We start from the raw sequence: 25,955 nt of genomic DNA, 5'->3' as shown, positions 1-25,955 counted from the left end.
GCCAAAAAAACAAAAAACAACATCCAGGAAATTGAGATAAAGGGTTCTCGTTCGTGTTCTCTCTCTCTCTCTCCCTCTCTCTCTCTCAGTAGTCATTCTGTATATTTCTTTTAGTTGGTTGAACACCTAAAACAGTTTTAATAGTTACAACTTCTATATCAAACCTTTCCTCATCATGGTTCCAATACATTTTGGATCAGTTTAAGAAATTAAATAGGAAAATTTTGGTTGTTTTGCTGATGCTGCAAACAAGATGTGAAGATCAGCAGATGACAAAGTTTAGAAATTCAGAAATGCTTAATATATATATATATATATATATATATAATCGTGTATAATAGCAACATATTTTTTATCTTTAATATTACAGTAATTTAGACTTCTTCTCTGGAATGAAGGGAAGGCCAAAACTTTTATTTGGATTTTTTTAGATCTCCCAGGGTAATGCCCCTAATTACTATGATGTGGATGGGATAATTATACTTTAGGAGAAATAGGCAAATGCTTGCTAGTCTGTCAACCAACCATATTGGCTAAATGATTAAAGCAGCTAGGTGGCACAGTGGATAGAGAGTGCTCTATTCACTTAGATTAAGGAGCATGGAAATTTGAATTTGGCCTCAGACACTTGCCATTTACTAACTGCGTGACCTTGGGCGAGTCACTTCATCCTGAGTGCTTCTCATTCAGGGCATCTCCAGTTGTCCTGATTCCTATCTGGGCCCTGAACCCAGATGACACTGGAGGAGAAAGTGAGGCTGGTGACTTAGCACAGCCCCACCTCAATCATCCAATTCATGTGCCTATCATCATCCCCTCCCTGATGCTGTGGTCTTCTTGAAGAACAAAGGACAAACACTAGCACTGGCTAAGTGGCAGTATAGATAGGATGCTTGACCTGGACTCGAGAAGACCGGAGTTAAAATTCTGGCTTTAGATACTGGTTAGTCATGTGACTCTCAGCAAGTCATTTGATCTGTTTGCCTCAATTTCCTCATTTATAAAATGGTGATAATAATAGTACTTACTTCTCAGGATGGGTACGAGAATCAAATAAGATAATTTAAAAATGCTTAACATAATTAGTGCCATAGAAATGTTAGGTATTGTTGTTATTATTAATAAAAGCACATTATGGATGTATACCATGGAAACAATGTAAAGACTAACAGACTGCCTTCTGTGGAGGTGGGGGGGGGCAGCAAGAATAGTGGAAAGCTTGTAAAACTCAAAATAAATGAAATCTTTCTTGAATGACAAGAAAAACGTAAAAAAGAAAATCAAGGTAAGCAGTAAAAGTATATCAAGGAAGACTTTACTAAGAGGAATAGATTAAAAATAAAATCAATGAAATTCTCTGGCTGGAAGTGAAATAAAAATTTGGCTCAAATAATGAAAGATAGGACAATCCCACCAAAGAAAGTCTACCTAGCTATTTCTAGATTTCCAAGGGCTGAACTCAATGGTGCTTATTTTGCCATGTGTCTACAGCTATTTTTTTAGTGTTTTGCAAGGCAATGCGGATAATTGACTTGCCCAAGGCCACACAGCTAGGTAATTATAAAGTGTCTGAGGCCAGATTTGAACTCAGGTACTCCTGACTCCAGGACTGGTCCTCCATCCACTGCACCACCTTAGCTTCCCCCTTTTCCATTCATTTCAGAGGAGTCATCTCTCCTACTCAGCAAGACTTTGCTTATAATAAAGGATTGTTAAAAATTCATAAAAACCTACCAAGTCTTTGATTGTTTCTGACAATGTAATACAATTTATCTCTAGGGCCAAGCTTGCTCATTATAATTTCATAACATAGTTTTATTTTTCTTTCCATTGTAACTGTTGTAGTCAGGCATGTTTTCTTTATTCTGCTTCCGTTATGCTATGTATCACTGCATATAAGTCTTCCAATGTTTCTCTGAATTCATTATTTACTATTTCTTATAGGGTGTATTAAATCATTAATTCACATACCTCAATTCAGTATGTATGTTCAGCCATTTCCTAGTTGATAGTTAACTACCGTGTTCCTTTGCTATTATGAAAAGTTCTGCTGTTCCTATTTTGGTATGTGTAGGGCTTTTCTTTCTATCTTTGATCTCCTTGGGGCACATGCCTAGCGGCAGCAGTGCTCTCTTGGTCAAAAATGAATACATATTTTAGTCATTTTCTTAATTTTTTTATAAATTGCTTGCCAAAATGGTTGGACCAACTCACAGCTCCACAAACAGTGTATTAGCATCCTTGTCTTCCCTCAACAATGGTGGCATTGACTATTGTTACAGGTGAGAAAATTTAATAAGTATTTCAAACCTAGATTACTGGCAAAAAGTCTGATTTCTTTCTATTGAAGGAAATGGAATGTTATCTCCCCCTATGTTAATTACAAACTCAGGAAGACAAATGATGAGAAAGCTGGAAAATTTGTCCGGCTTTCATTATATGTTTTTTTCAGTTAGAAAATGGGAATTAATCTTTCAAAAAATTTTCTACTCAGGTGCCATAGTGGATCACTTTAATCCAAAAATTGCAATTTGGGAGGAGGAAAGTCTGCTTTTACTATGACCAAAGGTAGTTTGTGAATTGTAGTTCACCATGTACATATAAAGAAGAAAATATGTATTAGAAATTAAATTTGTTTATAAGTCCAGATTTGATTTGATTTAGGCCAGATTTTAGTCCTGAAGTGAAATGGAACAGGACCACCTAAATTAAGGACCACAATAAATGAAGAAATTTGTTAATCTATGCAATTTCTTTTAATTAGATAACTATGAGCTGATCTGTGCAAGGTAATCTAAAAATGTATTAAGTTAAATTAAGAAATTTTAAAGTTTTAAAATGCTTAATTGTGATCATGGTATTCAAGTGTCCTAAATGTTCTAATATTAAGTAATATTGGTAAATATTTGTATCAGCTTTGAGTATTAGTAAGGACAAATTTCTCTATAAACTAAACATTGAGAAATTAAAATTGTACTGTTGACAATAAACAGAATGAATGAAGAATATTTAAGTACCCATCCAGAGGAAGAAAAATGAAACAAAACAAAACATGTATAAAAAAGCCTTCAGAATCTGATAAACACTTTATAAAAATTATCTCTTGCGTATCTCTTTCCCTTAATCTTAATTCCTCAAATCGAAAATTACTAATTGTAAACATATTTATCAAAATATGCATGTGCAATGCTAGTCTAACTGAGGGGAGAGGAGTGGGAAGGGAGGATGGAGGGAAATTTTTTAATTTAAAAATATATGTGTGCATATGGATGAAAATAAATATATAAATTAAAAATTTTAAGAAAGCACTAAAAAAAAGTGAATGTTAAATATGAACTCTATATGAGAATTCAGATCGCAGTACCAAAATTCATTATGTCATGATGTCTTGTCTTCTAAGGAATTTCTGCCTAAGAATGCCAAATCAGAATAGAAATTTAGAAATAAAAAGCATTGGTTTGCAAAAAAAAAAAATAGGTAAATAGCTCTCTTTCGTATTTTTTATTATTGCTTATTGTAACTAAAGTTTAACTATATCTGGTTCTAACATGTGATGAGTGACATTTTGCATGTGGAGCAAAACCTTTGTGGATATAACTGACTTTATCTTGCTATATGTGTAATAAGATCATGTCCCAGGGTTTTATCAGTTGGAGATACAGGTGCATAGTTTATCTTTGCATTATACAGTTTCCTATACTAAAACAAACATCAATACCTGGTTTAGAAAAATGGTCACTATTCTATCATCTATATTTCCATACAAAAATAAACTTATTTAGGATTATTTTGGTTATTATTAACTGAAGCACAAAGAAAATCTTGTAATCCTTAAAAGGGATTTTTAGAAACATCTGATCATAAATCCTCATCAAGAATTTTCTGTTAAATCTTTGTATAAAAACTGGGGTTTATTTCCCATGTTTTTCTTACCAAAACCTCTATTTGTGGGTTACAAGCCTTCAAGGACATATTCATATGCAAGTAAATTTTGAAAGTTTTACTGTGAGATTATTTCTGAAGGAAATTAATGTATAAAGTTTCATGATGAGTCAGTTAATTGGGTTTCTACAAACAAACCCTTATCCCTTTGTAACCACCTTATTTCTTTTTTTAGAAACTTTGTGGGGATTATGTAGGATATTTAAGAAATACTTTACATCAATTTGGGGGTCTTAAGTTTAAATTTTGAAGATTTGTTTTTGCTTTATGACAGAATAAGAATGAGATTTTTTTTTACTTCCCAATTAGTTTACAAGAAGTTTGACATGTGATTTTAATTTTTCAACCTGTTAAGTTAATTCAGTGCAATACTTTGATATTAGCAGCTATTTCATCTAACATTTTACTTAATGAGATGTTGGAGACCTGTCCATTTGCAGTTCCCAATGGTAGAATTTGCCATTTTGATATAGATTTTTTTAGGTTCTTTTAGGCAATGGATTTAAGTGGTTTGCCCAAGGCCAAACAACTAGGTAATTATTAAGTGTCTGAGGCCCGATTTGAACTCAGATACTCCTGACTCCAGGGCTGATGCTCTATCCACTGTGCCACCTAGCTACCCCTGATTTTTTTTAAAGACAAAATGATAAGTGCTAACCCCATGTTATTGGAGATCTTTAAGCATAACTGATAAACATCCTAGCTCAGCAGGGAAGAGGGTCTCTGTCGGATTGTTGATAGTGGTCCTTCAGCTCTCACTGAATATGACTCAGAACAACTTGGTATTACCATTTGATCCAATATACTGTAATGAAATGAGAACCTATGACTTTGAATGTTTCTGCTGAAGTTTCGTTTCCAAGGTCTTGTCTAATTAGCTATGTCCCTGCTAATAGCTCTCATCAAAAATTTTCTGTTTTTCAAGGTACAAAAAGTGGAAATTTGCTTTTTAAAAAATTGAAACATTTTGCCATTAGATAAAATGCATCTAAATTATTGTCAGTAGAAAGGATTTTATTTTTTTATCCTAATTTGTTGCCATTTCCAAAGCATAGGTAAGAATTATGTTAATGTGTTCATTTTTCACAAGTACATAATTCAATTCTGAAGCTCATTTTCTTTTTTGAGAATAATGAGTTTATTTGAGTAGAAGTAAGGAAGAGATCATTGGTGACTTTGAGGACATTACTTTTAAGCTGAATAATGGGGTCTGAATCAGACTGAAAAGGGTTAAGGATGAGTGGGAGAGGAAGTAGAGGCAGAAAATATTGACCTACTGTACTTTGAGGCTGAATGAGAGAGAGAGGAGATTTGAATGGAGAAGATGATAGGGTCTAAAACACTGTTTTCAGGAAAACAGACAAGGAGAGATCAAAGACCTAAAATGTGATGGTTTGACACTAAAGATAGAGGGGAGGGCACAGCCTTAAGGATAAGATAGGAGGAGATAGAGTCAAGTGCATACGTGGAGGATTTGGCCTTGGCAAGAAGAAGGGTGTCAAGTTCTTAACTAAAGACTCTGGCGAAAGAAATGAGAGGTGGAAATTATTTCAAGATGAAGAGAATGGCAGAATGATAGAAGGACTTCAATTGGTAAAGAAAGAGGTATGGTGCATGACTGAGAGAGTGGAAGGAGGCAGCAATGTGGGAGGTTTGAGGAATGAGATAGGGAATCAATTAATAAAAGTGCTAGCTTTTAATAAAGATGAAGCTCCTGTTGAAGTTAGATTACATGAATGTATGTATATCCCCACCATTGTGTTCCTTCCTCTCAACCCACCCTGCATCCTGCCAAGAAAAGTAAAGGTGGTGGTGGTGGTGGGGGAAGCTAGATGGTGCAATGGATAGAGCAGCAGCCCTGGAGTCAGGAGGACCTGAGTTCAAATCCTGCCTTAGACACTTAATTACCTATGTGACCTTGGACAAGTCACTTAACCCCATTGCCTTAAATAAAAATAAAAGAAATAGTAAAGGGGTAGGGAAAGCATGCTAATAGAGGGATGGGGTTTAGCAAGTGATCTGTCATATCTCATGATTTCTCAGTCATTTGATCTTGATAAATATAAAATTTTTATATTATATAAATATTTATTTTACATAAATATATATTGATTTTATATAAATTGTATTTATTTTGTATAATTTTTTATTTAAATATGTATTTATTTTTTATAAATGTAAAGTTTTTATATTTAGCAATGAGCATGGAGAAAAGATCCCTACTGATTGTTTTAAGCATGAATCTTGAGATCAAATTGAACCAAATAATGAAGAGAATATTTTAAAATTACTACCTATCCTAGACAACATACATGAAGTATAAAGTTATCAGAAGGAAAGATAAGCATGTGATCTGAGGCTTTGTGAGTGGTATCCTGAAAGAGTCTCAATGTGAAAAATGCATTTCTGTTAATGAGCACCCACAAAATACCAACTCAAACCTTGGTCATATTAGCAAAAGGGAAGGCCCACTGGCCAAAACATCCTACCTCCAGAAAAGACAGAAAGGTTATGTCCGAGGGGCCTAGTTACCCTTATGGACTGATGCAGTTTATATTGGGAAGTGGCAGGAAACTGCAGCGTCAATACAGGATGTCAGATTTAGAGCCAGATACCAGATGCCAATGAAGGCATCGTCCCAGGTGACTAGGAGCTTGTGATTATGCTGCTTAAACTTAGGGAAAAGAAATCACCATCCCTTCTATCACCATCCCTTCCATCCTCGAGAACTTTACAACTCAATTACCCAGGAACTGGAGCATCGTTACAGCCAAAGTTGTTGCCCACAACCCTATAATTCCTCAGATAAACCATTAATCATTGACATTTAAGGACAATATTTTGGATTTTGCCAGACTCATTTCTTCCTAAGCTCTGAATCACATGCAAGCAAATTTTCGAAATATATGCATCTATGCAAGAAATTAAAATTATGTAGGAATTGGATGCATGTCTACCCGTTACCTTGCCTATTACTAGATTTGTCCTGAAGATGTTTTCACAGAGCTTAAAGAGGATGACCTTCCTTCCCCAATACTTTTTATCTGATTATAGATATAAGCAATTTTATCCATTTATGTAATATTTTATAGAATGTTAAATATAAAGAAGAGTAGGAATAGCCATTTATTCTAGTCCTGTTCTTTCTTAATTCCACTGAAAAGACAAGAAGAGAGTAGTGATAGCTCATCATGATAAAATACCTCAGAGTTTAATGTTGTCCATTTTTTTTGGACGAAGACTACAATATAAGCCTCCAAGTTTACAGAATGCGAATGTAATTTTTGGGACACCTTGTTTATAATTTCACTCCATCCTCACAAAAGCCTTGTGAAGTTGGTGCTACTATTACAACCAGTTTACAAATGAGGAAACTGACATTTTGGGGGTTTCAATAACTTGCTCAGGGTTACACAGATAGTACATATCTACAAGAGGATTGATTGCACAGCCTCCTGACTCCATGTCCAATCCTCTGCCCCTTTGGTGGTCACATAGAATAAGGATTAGCCATTTTGCTTGGCTTTAAAGTACAGAATGAAACCTGAGTTCTCCAAGCTAGAATTGGGTAGCTTAGGAGATAGAGTTTTTCCCTGTCACTGGAGGTCTTTTAATCAAAGGCTGACTAAATGCTCAGTAGGTATGTTGTAGAAAGTCTTTTGCTCATGAATAGGTACAATTAAATGGGCTCCAAAGGCCCTCTACCTTTGAAATTCTGTGATTCTAGGGTATAGATAATGTAGTTGGATGAAAATTGAAAAATATTTAACCAGTCAACTAGTTTGTGTAATAGATGTTTGCAAACATTTGGACAAAAATCTAGTTAAATGATGGTTTAATTTTTATTTCTTTCATTGTCAGACAAACATAGTCACTGTGTGAATCATCCATTAGAGATGACCGGGGAGTATATGGTGATTATCTCAGTGTTCCCCGTGTTCCATCCTGTTCATTTACCATGTATTTCTGAATTAAACCTGGTTTGGGGTGATACATATTGATTAGATCATATAGACAATGACATTCTTAGGGATCACTTTCTTGTCAATGAAATTGCATTTAATTCCACTAGGGAGCAGCAGACTTCATTCATTAATTTTAAAAAAGTCCTATTATATTAAATACTCACAAGGAACAGTGCAAACACCCAGAACCCAGATGGGGGAAAATGTCTTTTAAAAAAACCCATAAATTTCTAAAATAGATATAGCTCGTATGCCTTATTTGTAAGTCTGGCTATACATTTGTTAGACATTAAGTACAATTTTTTAAAAAAGGTTAATACTTGAAGACTTGCTATAGTGTAATGAAATTTTGACCTACAAAGCATCATTTTAGGATAGGTGTTATCAGGCTGACCCAGTTTTACAAAATGATTAGTTTTATACTGATCACACTTGCAGAGTCTGCAAACTACAATCTTGATCAGTTGTGTGAAGGCAGAAATAAGTTTGCATTGGGTAAGAGGCAAAGTTGTAATAGGAACAGAAGGTAAAGTTGCAGTTTTGGATGGAATGTTCAGTATATTTTTTAGAAAGGCTTAAGGGGAAGCTAGATGGTGCAGTGGTTAAAGCGCTAGCCTTGGAGTCAGGAGGACAGTAGTTTAAATTTTGGCCTAGCTGCGGGACCTTAGGCAATTCACTTAACCCTGACTGTTCTCTCCTCTAGAGTCATATTCAGTCATCCTGATTCTTATCTGGCCACTGGACACAGATGGCTCTGGAGGAGAAAGTGAGGCTGGTGAGGTAGCACAGGCCCCCCTCACTCCAGTCCAATTCATGTGCTTGTCATGGCATCAGCTCCCTGACGTTGTGGTCTTCTTCAAGAATGAAGGACAAGGGCACCAGCCCTGGAGTCAGGAGGACTTGCGTTGAAATCCAGCCTCAGTCACTTAGTAATTGTCTAGCTGTGTGACCTTAGGCAAGTCATTTAACTTCTTTGCCTTAAATAAATCACTTTTAATGAAGGAAATATTATTATTATTATTGAAACATGATACTTTCTTCAGAATCAATACAGATACAGGGAAAAGTATTGAATCTATGAAATTATTTATCTGGGGAACTTAGGTATAAGAAAACTCCTATTACAGGGTCACTCAACCTGCTTGTATTTGAGACTTGAAATTGAACTCAGACCTTCCTGGTTTCCAGGTTAATATTCTTTCCATATGACTTCTTTAGGGAAGCAAAACTAATTGATCTCAAAAGGTAAACATGCAGAATGCATCTTGACCTGGCTATCTGACTGAAGGAAGCTAGTGCCACTACAGAAAGAGCCTGGCTTTTAGGCTGCATTGCTTTTTAACTGACCCCAACCAGGCCCAGTTCTCAAAGCAGAATAAATTGGTTCTGACAATTTGATTTCATCACATACCAGCAAAACAGAGATGGGACTAAGAGAGAGTATGCAAAGTACATTAAATGTCTTCATTATGCATTGGGTAGAAAGAGTTTGTGTGTCCTTTTTGAATTATCAGCATTGATACATATTTTACTTGGTAAGCTTATGAAATATAGAAGAAATTGTGATTTTGTTTTAGAACTGTTAAAATTAGAGGAAGCCAAAGCATAAATATTTAACTTTCCTAAAAAAACAGGCACAGAGCTGTCAATTAGCAGACTAAATAAAGGACAATGATGCTTTGCTTCTTTTAGGAAAGAAATATTTTGTATATATTGACATGTGAATATATATATGTTATATGTGTTCAAGTCCATGTGCATATGTATACATATATACAAATGCATACACATACATATATGTATATAAATTTTGCAAGCACTTTCTTTTCTGTCAATATATAATAAATACTAAAACCTCACTTTAAGACATCCCTCCTGCTGCCCAAGTAAATTGTCCTTTAGCACTGCTCTGACTACATCCCTTTCCTCCACATTCAAATCGGATCACTGGCTCCCTATTGCCTCTAGAATAGAATCAAAATTCTTCTGTTGAGCTGGAAAAGCCCAATCCTAATTTACACTCTATCATTCAAGTCATTGCATATTACTACCCTCCTCACCCTGGCAGTCAAGCTGGCCTGGATCTGTTCTCAAGTGGTCAAAGAAAAAGTCAATTAAGGACATTTTAAAGCAATTCAGAGCAACTTGGGGTGGAGGTGGAGACTAAGAAACCTGGTAAACCTAACATCCAGGGAGATGCCTGATATGGGTTAGCTCACGTGATAAGTCTTACTCTTAATTTCTCCTATTTCAAAATAGATTGTTGCCTCTTTTAGATAATAGAGAAGTATTTCTTAAGTGCTTAGTCTCTTTATCACCTACTTTGTGCTAGCAAACTTTGTGCTAAACTTGGCAAACCAAAACAATCCCTCCCTCAGGATGAGCCAAAATATGGGCAGAATAAACAGAAGGAAAAATTAGAGACTGAGGCATTCTGGTGAAATAGATGAGAAACTAAATGAGTTTTCTTATAGAGAAGTGGTTCTTTTTGGGGGGTCTATGTGCCCATAAGAACTTGCTAGATAGATTTCATGAAAGTCTATCTTTTTAAAAATATATAATTTTTTAAAATATTAAATATTTTAATGAAAAATAAAATTATAGAAAATAAAAATATAAAATAAATTACAATATTAAAAATGGGGTTAAGTGCCTCACCTAAGGTCACACAGCTGGGTCATTATTAAGTGTTTGAGGCCAGATTTGAACGCAGGTCCTCCTAAATTCATTTTTAAAGAATATTTACATACATTTATTTCAGTACAATTCATTTCCCCTGGAAAGACTTGAGTGAATTTATGCTGAGCGAGATGAGCAGAACCAGAATGACATTGTACACCCTAACAGCAACATGGGGGTGATGACCAAACTTAATGGATTTGCTCATTATATCAATGCAATAATCAGGGACAATTTTGGGGTATCTGCGATGGAGTATACCATCTGTATCCAGCAAAGGAACTGTGAAGTTTAAATGAAGACCAAAGACTGTGCATTCAATTTTTTAAAAAAAAGTTGTCTTATATACTGCTATGTCTACTTATGCACTACAAGGATAATTTTGCTATCTCTAATATTTTATTTTTTCCTCAAGGATATGATTTTTGTCTCAACACATTGAAATTTCATCAATGTATATAGTATGGAAACAAAGAAAGATTATCAGACGGCCTTCTATGCAGTGTGGGGGGGCAGGAGGTGGACGGAAGGAAGGGAGGGAGAAAATATGTAAAATTCAAAACCTTATCAAAAAATAATAGGTAGAAACTACTATTTTATGTAATTGGAAAAAATTATATATATACATATATATGTATGTATTATTAGCTTCCTTTGTAATCCTTCATAGCTTCTTTTATGCACTTAGAATATAATTTTGGGAAGGGACCACAGACTTAACTGCCCAAGAGGCCTGTGTCACACACAAAAAGTGAAGAATCCCTGACTTACAGCATAGAAAGTCTCTAAGACATTCTCTGCTGCCAGATTCCAAGAGCTTCCCACCTTACTCGCTTGCCTAGTTCCCTTGATATAACCTCTATATGGAGCAGAGGTGCCAGATGCTTAACCCTCTACACAGACTGCCCCCCAACTCTACAGATATTGGACCAAACCACATTAAAATGTAATTGGGTAGGGGCGGCTAGATGGCGCAGTGGATAAAGCACCAGCCCTGGAGTCAGGAGTACCTGGGTTCAAATCTGGTCTCAAACAATTAATAATTACCCAGCTGTGTGGCCTTGGGCGAGCCACTTAACCCCATTTGCCTTGGGGAAAAAAAAACCTAAAAAAAACCAAAAAATGTAATTGGGAAAGGCATTATAAAATAAATAAAAATACAATAACAGAGATTTTTTTTTTTTCTGTACCATTACAGAAATTAGGCTCTGGTTCAATTTGAATTTATCACTGCTCTACAAACTTGATCATGTCTCACTTATCTCCTCAAGTCTTCCACTGCCTACTGGATAAAGTTCAAACCCCTTAACCTGGCTTCAAGTTTCTTCATGACCTAGCCCCAATTTCCTTTGCTACCTTTTACCACCAACACTCCTCGTTCCATACTCTTACATGTACTGCAATGTTTATTGTTCCCAGAAGTCTTTTCCTCAATATCTAGCCAATTGAAATCCTATGCATCCTTCAAATTTCATTCAAAAGTGAATGCTTGCATTAAGCATTCTCTAAGACCCCAACACACAACCTGTTGGTTCTTCAAAAATCTCATATCAATTTATATCACTGTTATGGAGCAATTATATTCTAATTTCTATTATTGTTATTTCTGTATATTAGTAAAGGAACTGACCATATCATATAAATCTGTGAATCTTCTTTAACATGACATAAACTAGGTGACACATTGAACAAAGCAGCAGCCCTAGATTCAAGAGGACGTGAGTTCAAATCTGCCCTCAGACACATAATAGATGTCTAGCTATGTGACCTTGGGCAAGTCATTTTTACCCTGTTGCCTTAAATAAAAAATAAGGAAGCACCTGAAACAAACATGAGTTAAAAAAAGGTTTAAAAAATAAAAGAAAACATGACAATATCTTATATAACCCAGCACCTACTAGACCTGACATTGTGTTTGGTGCTAGTTAATGTTCTATTGAAGATGGGGGGGGTAGCTTGGTGGGCACAGTAGATAGAGCACTGGCCCTGGAGTCAGGAGGACCTGAGTTCAACTCTAGCTGTGTGACCTTGGGCAAGTCATTTAGCCCCATTGCTTTCAATAAAACAAACAAAAAAATAAAATAGCTAAAATAGAGATGAAGACAAAATTCATTTAAAAATAGATACAAACATGAAAATATCTTATATAATCTGGCACCTACTAGACCTGGAACTGTGCTGATGGTAAAGTTGACCTTCTATTGAAGATTGGAGGGGGTAGTTAGTGGCATAGTGTATGGAGCACAGGCCTTGGAGTCAGGAGTACCTGACTTCAAATCCAGCCTCAGACACTTAATAATTGTCTAGCTGTCTGACCTTTGGCAATTCTCTTAACCCCACTGACTTAAATAAAAAAAAAAAAAAGTAAACTAGCCAAAGAAGAAATCAGTTAAAAATGTCTGAAAAATAAAAATACATGATAATATCTTATATTACCCCTGACCTATTAGACCTGGCACTGTGCTTGGTGGTAAAGTTTATGTTCTATTGATGACTAGAGGGGGTAGCTGAGTGGCACAGTAGCTAGAGCACTGGGCCTGCACTCAGGAGATCCTGAGTTGAAATCCAGCCTCATTCACTGAATAATTGCCCAGCTGTGTGACCTTGGGCAAGTCATTTAACCCCATTGCTTTAAATCAAACAAAAATTAAAATAGCCAAACTAGAGATGAAAAATAGAAAATGGTTTAAAAAATAAATAAAAACTTAAAAATATCTTATGTAATCTAGCACCTAGTAGATATGGCACTGTGCTTAGTATTAAAAGTTAAGCTCTATTGAAGATTAGAGTGGGTAGCTTGCTTGGACAGTACATAGAGCACTGGCCCTGAAGTTGTGAAGACCTAAGTTGAAATCCAGGCTCAGACACTAAATAAGTATCTATCCTTGTGATCTTGGGAAAATCACTTAACCCCATTCATTGCCTTAAATAAAACAAAAAAAGTATTAATAGTAAAAACAGAGATGATTGAAAAAATGGTTTAAAAAATAAAAACAAGAAATATCTTTTATCACCTAGCACCTGCTAGACCTGGAACTGTCCTTGGTGTTAAAATTTACGTTCTATTGAAGATTAGAGGGGCTAGCTTGGTTGGACATTAGATAGAGCAAGGGCCCTGCACTGAGGAGAACCTGAGTTCAAATCTAGCCTTAGTCACTTAACAATTGTCTAGCTGTGAAACCTATGATATGTCACTTAAGCCCATTGTATTAAATAAAACAAACCAAAAAATAAAATAGCCAAATCAGACATGAGGAAAACAGCAAAGTTTTCAAACATCTACATGATAATATCTTCTATAACCCAGCACCTCCTTGGCCTCGCACTGTGCTTGGTACTAAAGTTTTTGTTCTATGGAAGATTAGAGGTGGTAGTTTCCTTAGACATTTGATAAAACTCTGGCCCTGCACTCAGGAGGATGACCTGAGTTCAAATCTAGCCTTAGACACTTAATATCTGTCTATCTGTGTTACCTTGGGCAAATCAGTTAGCCCCACTACCTTAAATAAAAGAAACAAAAAAATTAATATAGCCAAAACAAAGATGAAGATAAAAAGGTTTAAAAATAAATAAAAACATGAAAATGTGTTATTTAACCTAGCACCTCTTACATCTGGCATTGTGCTTGGTGGTAAAGTTTATGTTCTACTGAAGATTAGTGGGGGTAGCTCAGTGGCACAGTGGATAGAGCACTGGCCCTGGAGTCAGGAGGACCTGATTTCAAATCCAGCCTCAGACACTTAATAATTACCCAGATACATTACCTTGAGCAAGTCATTTAACCCCATTGCTTTAAATAAAACTTCCCCCCAAAATTAAAATAACCAAAATAGAGATGAATAAAAAATGATTTAACAAATAAGTAAAAACATGAAAAAATCCTCTATCACCTAGCACCTGCTAGATCTGGCACTGTCCTTGGTGGTAAAGTTTATGTTCTATTGAAGATTAGAGGGGGTAGCTTCGTTGGACAGTAGATAGAGCACCAGTAGATAGAGCACCAACCCTGGAGTCAGGAAGACCTGAGTTCAAATCCAGCCTCAGACAATAACTGTCTAGCTGTGTGACCATGGGAAATTCACTTAACCCCATTGCCATAAATAGAACAAACAAAAAAAATAAAGAAGCCAAAACAGAGATGAGTAAAACAATAGGTTTAAAAAATGAAAACAAACACTTGCCAGCATCTTATATAACCTAGCCCCCACTAGACCTGGCACTGTGCTTGGTGGTAAAGTTTATGTTCTATTGAAGATTAGAGGGGGTGGTTAGTGGCATAGTGGATGGAGCACAGGCCTTGGAATCAGGAAGACCTGACTTCAAATCCAGCCTCAGACACTTAATAATTGTCTAGCTGTCTGACCTTGGGCAAAGCACTTAACCCCATTGACTTAAATCAAAGAAACAAATACAAAAAATAATATAGCCAAAGCAGAAATCAGTAAAAAATGTGTGAAAAATAAAAATACATGACAATATCTTATATTAACCCCTACCTACTAGACCTGGCACTGTGCTTGGTGTTAAAGTTTATGTTCTACTGAAGATTAGAGGGGGTAGCTTGGTTGCACAGTAGATAGAACACTGGCCTTGCACTCAGGAGGACCTAAGTTCAAACCCAGTCTCAGACACTTAATAATTGTCTAGATCTGTGACCTTAGGCAAGTCATTTAACCCCATTGCTTTAAATAAAACTTACCCAAAAAATTAAAATAGCCAAAATAGAGATGAATAAAATATGGTTAAACAAATAAATAAAAACATACATATCTTATGTTATCCAGCACCTCCTAGATCTGGTGTTGTGCTTGGTGGTAAAATGCAAATTAGAGTGGGTATCTTGCTTGGATAGTATATTAGAATACTGGCTCTGGAGTCAGGAATACCTGAGTTCAAATCCAGCCTCAGGCACTTAATAATTCCCCAGCTGTGTGACCTTGGGCAAATCACTTAACTCCATTGCCTTAAATAAAAGAAACGAAAAAAATTTAAAAAGTCAAAACAGAGATGAATGAAAAAAATGGTTTAAAAATAAATAAAAGCCTGAAAATATCTCATTTAATCTAGCAACTGCTAGATCTGGCACTGTGCTTTGTGGTAAAGTTTGTGTTCTGTTGTACATTTGATGGGTTAGTTTAATTGAACAGTACATAGACCACCAGCCCTGCATTCAGGAGGACCTGAGTTCAAATTTAGCCTTAGACAATTAATAATTACATAGCTGTGTGACCTTGAGCAGGTCACTTAACCCCTCTGCTTTGTAAAAAAACCAAGTAAAATAAAATAAATTATTGAAGATTAGAGTGGGGATGAATGTTTTGTGGGCAAAGGAGGGGGCATTTTTCAGAAATATTCAGGGATAGAATCAAATGTAAAGGGCTTGGGAATAAAGTGAAAGGGAGAGATAGGATTATTTCAAGGGAGTTGGAGATAAGAGGACAAACTCAACATGAATGTCTTCTATTTTCTTCAAAAATATCCAGAAAGGTCTTCAGTTTAGCACATGGTGGAGAAAAGTGTAAAAGGCTTAAGAAGTTTGGTACAGCTGCTATTTGCAGGAGGATAAAGTCTGAATAGTAGTTCAAATGTGTGTGGAATTTTCACATTTACAATATGTTTTATATATTATTTGATATATTTGATAACTTGTACAATTAGCCCCATTTTACAGCTAAGGCAACTGAGGCACAAAGAAGCTTAATAACTTGGATTGCTTGGGAGGTGTCTGAAGCAGATTTGAAGTCAGGTCTTCTTCCAGATTGTAAGTTTAACACTATACTGTCCCACCTAGGTTTACTTACCTTGACACAGTTGAGCTTAGGTAATGTAAATCTGTAGTATCCCTGGTTGTGTAAGTTCATCCATCTCCATTTAGCATCATGTGAGAAACAGAGGTTGGTAGATGGTGTCCCTTAATGATCTGTGATGGCCCTTTGAGCTGTAACACTGTGTGAACTCTATTGGTCTGACAAATGTCAAAGAATCATAGCTACCCTTCCTTAAAATGACTCCCAAATCCAAATTTGATCCCCCTATCAAATATGTCTCATTGAGAAAAGTCTCCTGGCTAGCTTCCAGGTCAACAGCAGACTTAGGGGCCTGGAAGTTTCCAAACTAGAATCTTCATCTAGTTCTCTAATGAACATATTTTGTCCAAAGTTCACTAATCAACCCTGCTAAGTTCATATCCCTGGAAATATTTTTGTTTAGTTTTAGGGCCTGTTTAAATATGGCAGAAAGTTAACTCAAGTGCCACTTCCCTTATGAAGTCTTCTCTTATTTGCCCTGTTCTCTCTCCCTTTATTTTTGTTTCAAGGTTATTCCTCACCCTCCCTCAAACCTACCTCCATCCCCATAACTGAATGTGATTCACCTCAGTAAGCATTTATTAAATGCCTCCTGTGTGCCAATTAGCTGGGGATGTGAAGAAAAAAATGAAACTATGCCAACTGCTAGTGAATGGTCTATGTTATGACTTTAGGATCCTCCAGTGCTTGGCACATCATGGGTAATTAATAAGCACTTGGTGAATTGAATTTAAATGGGAGACTGTCTCTGGAAGCAAATTGTGTTGAAGCCTATTCTGGAGATTCTTAAATAGTGATCTCTTTTCTTCACAAACTCCCTTCCCACCCCCCTACCCCCAGACATTACCATCAACAGACGTCCATTCCCCTGACTTGTTTTTCTTGATTAAATTTCTAGTGGGAAGAAATTACAATTTATCAGCCTCTCATCCCCATTAGTTTTTGTTTGTTTGTTTAAGAAGTTGTCTGCATTATCTTCTCTAATGTACAATATACAGTAATTAAGCTGGAAATTTCCAGACTGGTGATTTTTTTCTATCAGCACACCAGAAATAATATTTGGGAATTGGAAGAGAGAGGATCAAGGAGTCAAAACTTGCAAGGAAATGGAAGGAAGCTGAAGTGACTTAGAATAAGGGGAATAAGTATTACAAAGGGTAAAAATCTCTTATGATTACCTGAGATAAGAGGCAAGTCATCCACCTAGATTTTTGTGTCAAAATTGAATTCACCTCCTCCTCCTGACCCCCTCTTCTAATCAGCATAGGATGTAAGATTGAAAAGGGGAACCTGGAAAAATGTATGAATTATCCTAAAGCTCAGAGGAACAGAACTGACAAACTATATTAACCAAAAGTCACATTGTAGTGATATATGCTGAATCAGGGTAAACTATCTAGGTTTGCCAGTCCAACCTTTTGGTCCTAAGATAAGTAAACCTCAGATTGACTAGTGGTTCTGACCCTTCTGAGATGGTGTGGATATGTTAACCCTGTAACAATGGAACTGGAAACTCCCTCCCTCCCCAACTCCCAGCCCTCATCCATCTCTCTATGGGTCCATGCTGCTAAATACTCCCAATTCTAATTCGTGATTACATGAGAGAAATTTTCTCTCTATACCCTCCCCATCATTTTTCTCATAGGCCCTGCTTTTGTAAACCACCCTATCCCCCAAACCCAGACCCTTGGCCTCTGAACCACTTTTTATAACTCTTTTCTAGACTTTGTGTGCCCCCCAGTCCCCATTAAATCTGATTCAAGCTTCATTCCTAGATACCATGGTCTTACCCAAAGAGCCAGTTGTATCTGTCCCATGTTATAGCTTAGTAATTATCAATTAAATTCTTCTAAAGCAGTTATTAACAATATTTTGGCCTGGAAGCGTAATGACAAAAAGCAGAGAGGTAATTAGAATAAATACCATTACTATGAAGGCAGGTGAAAAATGGGACTTTATTTGTTATGATGAGAGAGTAAGAATCTCTAATAGAGTTGAGAACGTAGGGAGAACTAGAGTCATAAGATTTTGTATTGACTCTTTAAATTCTAGGAGAGTAAAGTGGAGGTGGAGGGTAAGAAAAAGTCACTCTGCAATGGAAACTTCATGTACCTTTGTCTTGAACAAGGGTGGGGAATGATGGGGTGCAATCTTTTCCATAACAACAGTCACAGTCACAAAGATTGCCCCAGGTCTCTTTAGGGGAGTTTGAACTGGCTCACTTCTCAAATGCTGCTGCAGGAATCTTGTTTTGAGCCTTGAACTGTATGAAGATCTGTGCTGCTTGAGCAAAATCCCAGTTATTATCTAGTAGACATTTCTGCGACCATTCTGGATTCATGCCAGATTGAGTAGAGAATGACTGTATCATAAGTTTTTGTTCTTGGGAAAGTGTGGCCTGCAGGCAAGCGGTGGAAGATACAGTTGGTGGAGATGGTGTCGCAAAAGCTTTGCGGATCTCTTGTGGCCTGGCGTTCCTTATAAATAGCTCGTCGTTGATCATGCACATTCTGGTAGCATTATTTGCGGGAATGGCAATGAATACTCTGGTGAATGCTCTGATGATATCCGGAGATTTGTCATGTTTTTCCTTAAAGATCCCATTTACGGTAAAACATAGCAATGTCTCTGTCTGGGCAGAGACATCAACCACAAAGGAATTCAGATCATGCTGGGTCTTTGGCAACTCATTAAGAAAAGCCACAACAGCCAGGTGGGAGTGTTTCAGAAGGCTGAATCGATGGTTTGTGTGTTTGATCGTTTTTATGTTTCTGTTATGTTTCAGGTATTTATTCAAATTATAGCGAGATATATTTTGGAGGCTGGTAGGAAAGGTTAAAGAGCAGCAGGCTCTTTCATGATAGGCTTCAAGCAGCCCCTGTCTGGGTCCAGTATCATATATCGCATAATATTGTTGTAGGAAATACATCACCAGACCCTTCATAGTGTCTGATCCAAAGTAGCTACCCTGGCTTGTAGGTAATGCAGTAAGTCTTTTAACATCAGAAGCAATTGGAGGCGGTAGTTCCCGGCCGTCCAAGCGGCATAAGTTTGGGAAGCATTGTCGAATGGCAGTCAGATAGGAGGAATGATTTTGGAAAATGTTACATAGGGGATTTCCCTTTAACCACAATTCCTCTAACTTTAATTCCTTGATTTTGTCCAATTCCCTTTCTGTTTTTAGCTCGTTGCCGGAGAGGTTGAGGATTTTGAGATTAGGGGCCTTGGACACTATCTCGGAAAAGTCATCTAGGTTGTTAAGTCGGTTGTTACTCAGATTCAGTGAAAAGAGCTGAGGGATGTTTTCCCCTATGATTTTAAGTGTAACCGACATATAAGTTTTGCGATTCAAAATGAGGTCAATATGCTGAGTCATGAGGTCTGGATCCAAACGAATGCCTTTAAGATCAAGGGAATTTTGGGAGCTATTATATTTCTTGCTCATGATTAACTTTAACTGTTCCACTTGATCAGGCTTCAGTTCATTCTGCACCGAATAAGGTGGGCCTGATGAACTAATTAAAATTGGCATTTGTTGATTATCAGGGTCTATAATATTGCCGTTAAGTTCTTTCAAGGCAGAAGGAGTGAGGCTATCTCCCACAAGGAAATGGGCTTTGTTTTGTTCGTAGTGAAATTCAATTGGGTTGAAGGGAACCTTGCATTGGTCCTGAATCATTTTTAAAAGCTGTGTTTTGTCATATTTTTTGCCATTGGGAATGGTGACCTTGAACCACTGTTTTATAGGTGGGACTAGGGGTGGATTGGTGTTGGAAGTGCTCGCTCTCTGTGCAGCACCTCTCTCTAGCTCTCCTTTCTTCAGAGCAACATGGATTCGCTTTCCACCCCGGTTCCACCACCTTTCTCCTCTAAATTGGTAAGCCTGTGAGTAATACCGGCCTCTGCGGCCATCTTGCTTTTGGCCTTCATTAGTATCATAGCGGGCTTCTCTAAGAAAGCCTGGGGCCCGGTACGCACCTGCAGCCTCGTAACCTCTGCCTCTGTATCCCCAGAATCCCCTGGACCTCCTGTAATAAGAGCCAGCGTCTCTCTTTTTCCTCTGAAACCCCACGTTTTTACCGCTACTACAGTTGCTTTGCCAACCGGTGTCTTGCTTGCTGCCGCCTTCCCTGCTGCCGCCTTGCCCCCTGCCACCTTGGCCGTTGCCGCCACTTCTGCCACCTCCGCCTCCACCCATGGCCCGAACACCGTAAGGCTTACTTTCTGAATTTTCTCTGGAATTGCCTTCTGGTTTGCTCTGGTCAGCCATAGCTGTCTTCGTATAGCCACAGGACCCACTAAACTGGAACTTGTCTCGAACTTACTCCCCTTAGGTTTAAGGAGTGGGAGACACAGTTCAACCTCAGTTGGTCGGGTGAGTGCCAGAATCACTGGCGTCTGGATTAATGGCGGCCATGCCAGCCTACGCCAACAACATTATGGCGCTTGCGCAGATGTGTCCTGGGCAACGTGAAGCTTTTGTTCTCGACCTATAGCTATCTGACAATGCAATTGGCTGTTATTGGATCTCTGTGTCTCTGCGTGCCTGGCAACTTTGTAGATGTTCCATGCTTTATTGAATCAGGGCCCCTTGTAAGGGTGATTCAAACCCCCAAGGAATACGTTTTTTTTTTTTTTTTCAAAATATAATGTTCCTTATACAAACTCCCTCTACAGGCTGTGATCAGTAATTACACCGAGATTTGCCTTCCATAGGACAATATACAAAATAAATAAAATGGATTTCTCTTGTAATGGCGTAGTACGATATTAGACTTGAACTCACGTTCCCTACAAAACCTCTTTTAGTTCCTGCTCCACTTACAGATCTTACTTTCTCTTACAGCTCTTGCCTCACTTTACAGATCTGAACTTCAGTTCCACTTCCTGCCCTTCTTTTGGTTGTTCAGATTGCCCTCGGGGGAAAAATTATTTATCCTCTTATTAGTTAGCTGTCTAATCTCGGTGTGTTTTTATTTTATTTTTTAAAAATATCCCTTTTGTTCCACTTTCATTCTGAACCCCCACAGAATGTGAAGCACTGTGGTATGCTCATACTGGGAATGAACTAAATATTTGTAGGCTCACATTGAACATCTGGTAACAAGTCACTTGGAGCACCACAAATTTAACAGAAGAGGAAAAGAAAAATGCAATAAAATCTTTACCATGCCTATTACTTTTATGGCTTTAAAACATTTTCCCCATTCTCAATCAGTGCATCCAAGGAAACTTTTAAAATGGTAACAATCAATTTTAACAAGGAAAAAAATCTGAACTCATAAATATTGTATGTATTAATTGTCAAGCTTAATGGAACATTTTATGTTTCTGAGCAACTCGTTTACATAATTAAAATCTCCTTTGATCTGCGAGTAAATGATTTAATCATAATGCTCATTAGGCTAAAATGGGTCTTCCATTCAATTGTATCAAGATGGTATGGAAAATTCTCCAACCTTTAGAAAATATTTACTTGTTAAGTAAACCCAAAAACCTATCTGTGTACTGCTCTTTTTTATCTTTATGAATATTATTGATCCTAAAAATCATTTAGATTAAAACATTTTTTATCTGATTCGATTTGCTTCAAGAAAAACAGTCAATTTATGTTTGTTAACCATTTCACTGCCAGAATCAGAAATTCATAAAGCAGGTCACTTACATTACTTATGAAATATGCTTATCTCTTTAAAGGAACATTCTTTTAACACTCCAAAATGACTGTAAAAACATGGAGTAAGTTAAGAAATTCTAAAGCCCTGCTCATTTCCTTACATATCTCCTTCTGCAAATGCACATTTTTTTTTCTCTACAGAAAACTAGGTTTCCCACGCTTTCCAACCTTCAATGCAGGTTCTTATTATGGGACTATACATCTCTATTTCAACGGATGCACATTTCTAGAACATGCTTATACTTTAAAAAATTTAAAGTATATTTGTTTGGCACATCTTGCTTTTTTTTCAAAAGCCATCTGCCCAATGAACTTCTCATATTTTGTATTACAAGGACATATAGGATGGTTATGGGGTTGAGAACGTGAAATCCTAAAGGACGACTTTCCTTTTCATCCACCTCTGTTATAACACATATCGTGATAATTCTTGCATGCTAGAAAACTTTGAAATATCTGCAGGTTGAACAAAAGAAACTCCAAGATTGGATTTCCCTTTTCATAGATATGAACATGAAAGAATCTCATCAAGGAATTTGTTATTCCACTGTCTTACTTTTATCTTTTGATTTTCAGTATGGGTTTGAAATGCTGAATTTGAAAGTCAGAAACACCTTCATTTATAACCCACATCCATTTATTGCATCAGGCAAATCGCTCAATCTCCATGTACCTCCATTTATTTATTTGTAAAATGGGAATACAATTAATAACAGGTCCTACCTCCCAAGTTGTGGGGATGCTCAAATCCAGTTCTCTATAAATCCCAGCTGTTATTTCCTATTATGACCTATTATTGTCTGCAAGTTAACATATAGGCAATGTTACTCTATGACAGTCACCTAAGCCTTCAGAAAGCACCTACTATATGCACGGGGCTGTATTCAGTACAGGAAAAACAATGATGAAAGGAAATATAGCTCCTGTCCTTGAAGAATCTAGGTCCTGTTAAACTGGAAAGCCTTCTAGCAGCAGCCTAGTTAGGTTTGTCAGGTGAGGCATAACTCATCCGAATACTAATGTTTGTCCTTCATTCTCAAAGAAGATCATGACATTAGGGAAGTGATGCCATGACAAGCACATGACTTTGATTGGAGTGAGAGGGGTCTGTGCTGTTACCTTCCTCAATTTCTCTTCCAGATTCATCTGGGTCCAGGGTCCAGCCAAGAATCAGAATGACTGGATGTGGCCTTGGATGGGAGGCAATCAGGGTGAAGTGACTTGTCCAAGATCACCCAGCTAGGTTTGAACACAAGTCCTCCTTGGCAGTCCCATACTAAAGTATTTAACTTGCATTGAAGCTTGGAAAGAGTATGAAACCTAGTTTTCTGTAGAGAAAAAAAAATTGCTTTTGCAGGAGATACGTAAGAAAACGACCAGAGCTTTAGAATTTCTTAGCTTACTCCATCTTACTCCATAGCTGCCTCTGAAGTAGAAACCATTGTGGTGGAGGGAGGACCTCTCTCCTTACCTTTGGAATAGATTTGTCAAGGATTGGATTATTAACCTGATAATAATTAGCTAGAATTTCTAAAGCTTTCTAAGTTCTCCTAAACCACATTACATGTTATCTTTTTTTAAGCCTCACAGCTTTGTTTGGTTTTCAGTAGTGTCCTATTCTTCATGGCCCCATTTGGGGTTTTCTTGGCAAAGACACTGGCATGGTTTGCCATTTCCTTCTCCAACTCCTTTTACAGATGAGGAAACTAAGGCAAACAGGATAGAGTGACTTACCCAGCATCACTGTAAGTGCCTGAGGCTGTATTTGAACTCAGGTTCTTCTGACTCCAGGGTGGCACTCTATCCACTGTGCCACCTAGGAGGCTGGTGTCATTATTAGCCTCATTTTCTAGATGTGGGTCATACAGGTAGTGTCTGCAGCAGTATTTGTACTCAAAAGTCAGTGCTTTAGTCATTATTCCACTTACCTAATTTAGTCCTTTGTTACCTTACTTGTTTAATTTTCCTATGACTATGCCCTGTCTCTCCAGATGAATTACAAGACCCTCAAAACAGGCCATAATTTATAGGCCTTCAAAAATACCCAGGACCTAGCTTAGTACTCTATAGAGAGGTGGTCAATGATAAATATCTATAACAGTCCTCATTATTGGTGGTGATGATAAACTAACTTAAGTGGGAATTGGATGCTGAAGTATGCTCTCTAGGTCCCTGAATAGAGTAATGTATTTTGAGTGGAAGAGGCCTTTGATCATGTCAAAAATCCATTCATTTGCTTCCACATAGGTTTCTTAAATAAATCTCCAAGAACATTAGTACTTTTACAATTGGAGAAACTCTATTGGCCAAACTGGAAGCTCATGGCCTTGTTGTCAGTGACTTTACAGGAAAAGATAATATAATCTTCAAACACATTATTCAAAGATTGCACCAAGAATATGATCACATTGCATTTTGCATTTTGCAGCAAATTGATGTAGTAGATAGTGATAAACCTGAAGTTAAGAGGACCTGTTTTCAAATGGAGCCCTAGACATTTTGGGGGGACAAGGTAATGGGTTTAAGTGACTTGCCCAAGGCCACATAGCTAGGTAATTATCAAGTGTCTGAGGACAGATTTGAATTCAGGTCCTCTTGACTCCAGGGCTGGTGTTCTATCTACTGTGCCACCTAGCTGCCCCTGGCCCCAGACATTTAGGAACCATGTGACTTTGGGCAAGTCTTTGAACTTCTCACAGGCACAGTTTCCTCCTCTGTAAAGTGGACTCAACTGGAAATTCTAATAACAACACCTACCTCACAGAGTTGTTGTAAGGATAATATGAGATAATATCGATAATGCATAGTGCTTAACATATAGTATTATATCAATTCTATCTAATTATTCTTGTCATTTTGTCTTATTATTTGTTTAATTGTTATATTATGACACAAAGTTTGGTTGGTTTTTGTTTTTTTTTTTTTTTTTGTTTTGTTTTGTTTTGTTTTTTAGTTTTTGTAAGGCAATAGGGTTAAGTGGCTTGCCCAAGGCCACACAGCTAGGTAATTATTAAGTGTCTGAGGCCAGATATGAACTCAGGTATTCCCGACTCCAGGGCCAGTGCTCTATCCACTGCACCGCCTAGCCGCCCCCATAAAGTTTGGTTGTTTTTTTATGTTAGTGAAGTGTTTCTTTTTCTTTTTCTTTCTTAATTTTCATCCACATGCGAATGTGTATTTTCAAGTTACAAAATTTCCTTCTACCCTCCCTTCCCACCCCACCCCCCTCAGAGGCGAACAGTGAGGTGACTATTGTGCAAACATATTTTTGGTAAACATGTTTATAGATTAGTCATTGTCAGTAGGAGGAATTATGATTATGGAAAGAGATACAAAAGAGACTATTTTTATAAACTGCTCCTCACATTCTAAAGGGTTGTTCTTGTGTGTTTTCTTTTGTTTTTCTTGCTCTGGACTGGGATAACTTTGTCCATAGCCAGTCTAACAGAGTTATCCTAGCTGTCTGAACTGCTGAGAGGAGCTGCTTCAAACAAGGTTGATTGATCATCTCACAATGTTTTCATCTTCTTGGTTCTACCCACTTGGCTCAGCATCAGAACCTGTAAGTTACTCCATGCTTAATGTGGGAATTCTTAACCTGAGATTTTTGAAATTTTATTTTAATTATTTGATCATTATTTTAATATTCATTTTCCCTTGATATTCCTCCATATTTTGTTTTATGCATTTGAAAACATTACTATAAGAAGAGATCTGTACTCTTCACTAGACTGCCAGAGGGGCCCATGATGGAAGAGAGGTTAAGAAGCCATACCTTGGAGGAAGCGAATTATTGTTTTCCCAGTAACTGGGTATGCACGGTTGGAAAGTTATAGAAATCCTTCATATGAACCTTTATGATAAGTAATTTTTGGTCTTTACTCC

At 37.1% G+C, this 25,955-nt stretch overlaps 1 long non-coding RNA gene and 1 pseudogene across 1 annotated transcript in view; one reads left to right on the top strand and one right to left on the bottom strand.

Annotated features, from left to right (window-relative positions):
- The window catches only part of LOC141500542 (uncharacterized), a 457,510-nt gene that overhangs the window by 79,009 nt on the left and 352,546 nt on the right, over nucleotides 1-25,955 (top strand). The window contains exon 2 of the long non-coding RNA XR_012471956.1: nucleotides 25,507-25,632. This is a non-coding gene — a long non-coding RNA (uncharacterized LOC141500542). The remainder of the gene's footprint in view (nucleotides 1-25,506; nucleotides 25,633-25,955) is intronic.
- Nucleotides 18,461-20,663, bottom strand: LOC141503178 (nuclear RNA export factor 1 pseudogene; annotated as a pseudogene).

Source organism: Macrotis lagotis, chromosome X (assembly GCF_037893015.1).
Source record: "Macrotis lagotis isolate mMagLag1 chromosome X, bilby.v1.9.chrom.fasta, whole genome shotgun sequence".
NCBI lineage: Eukaryota > Metazoa > Chordata > Mammalia > Peramelemorphia > Peramelidae > Macrotis > Macrotis lagotis.
This window is presented reverse-complemented; position numbering and strand designations above follow the sequence as displayed.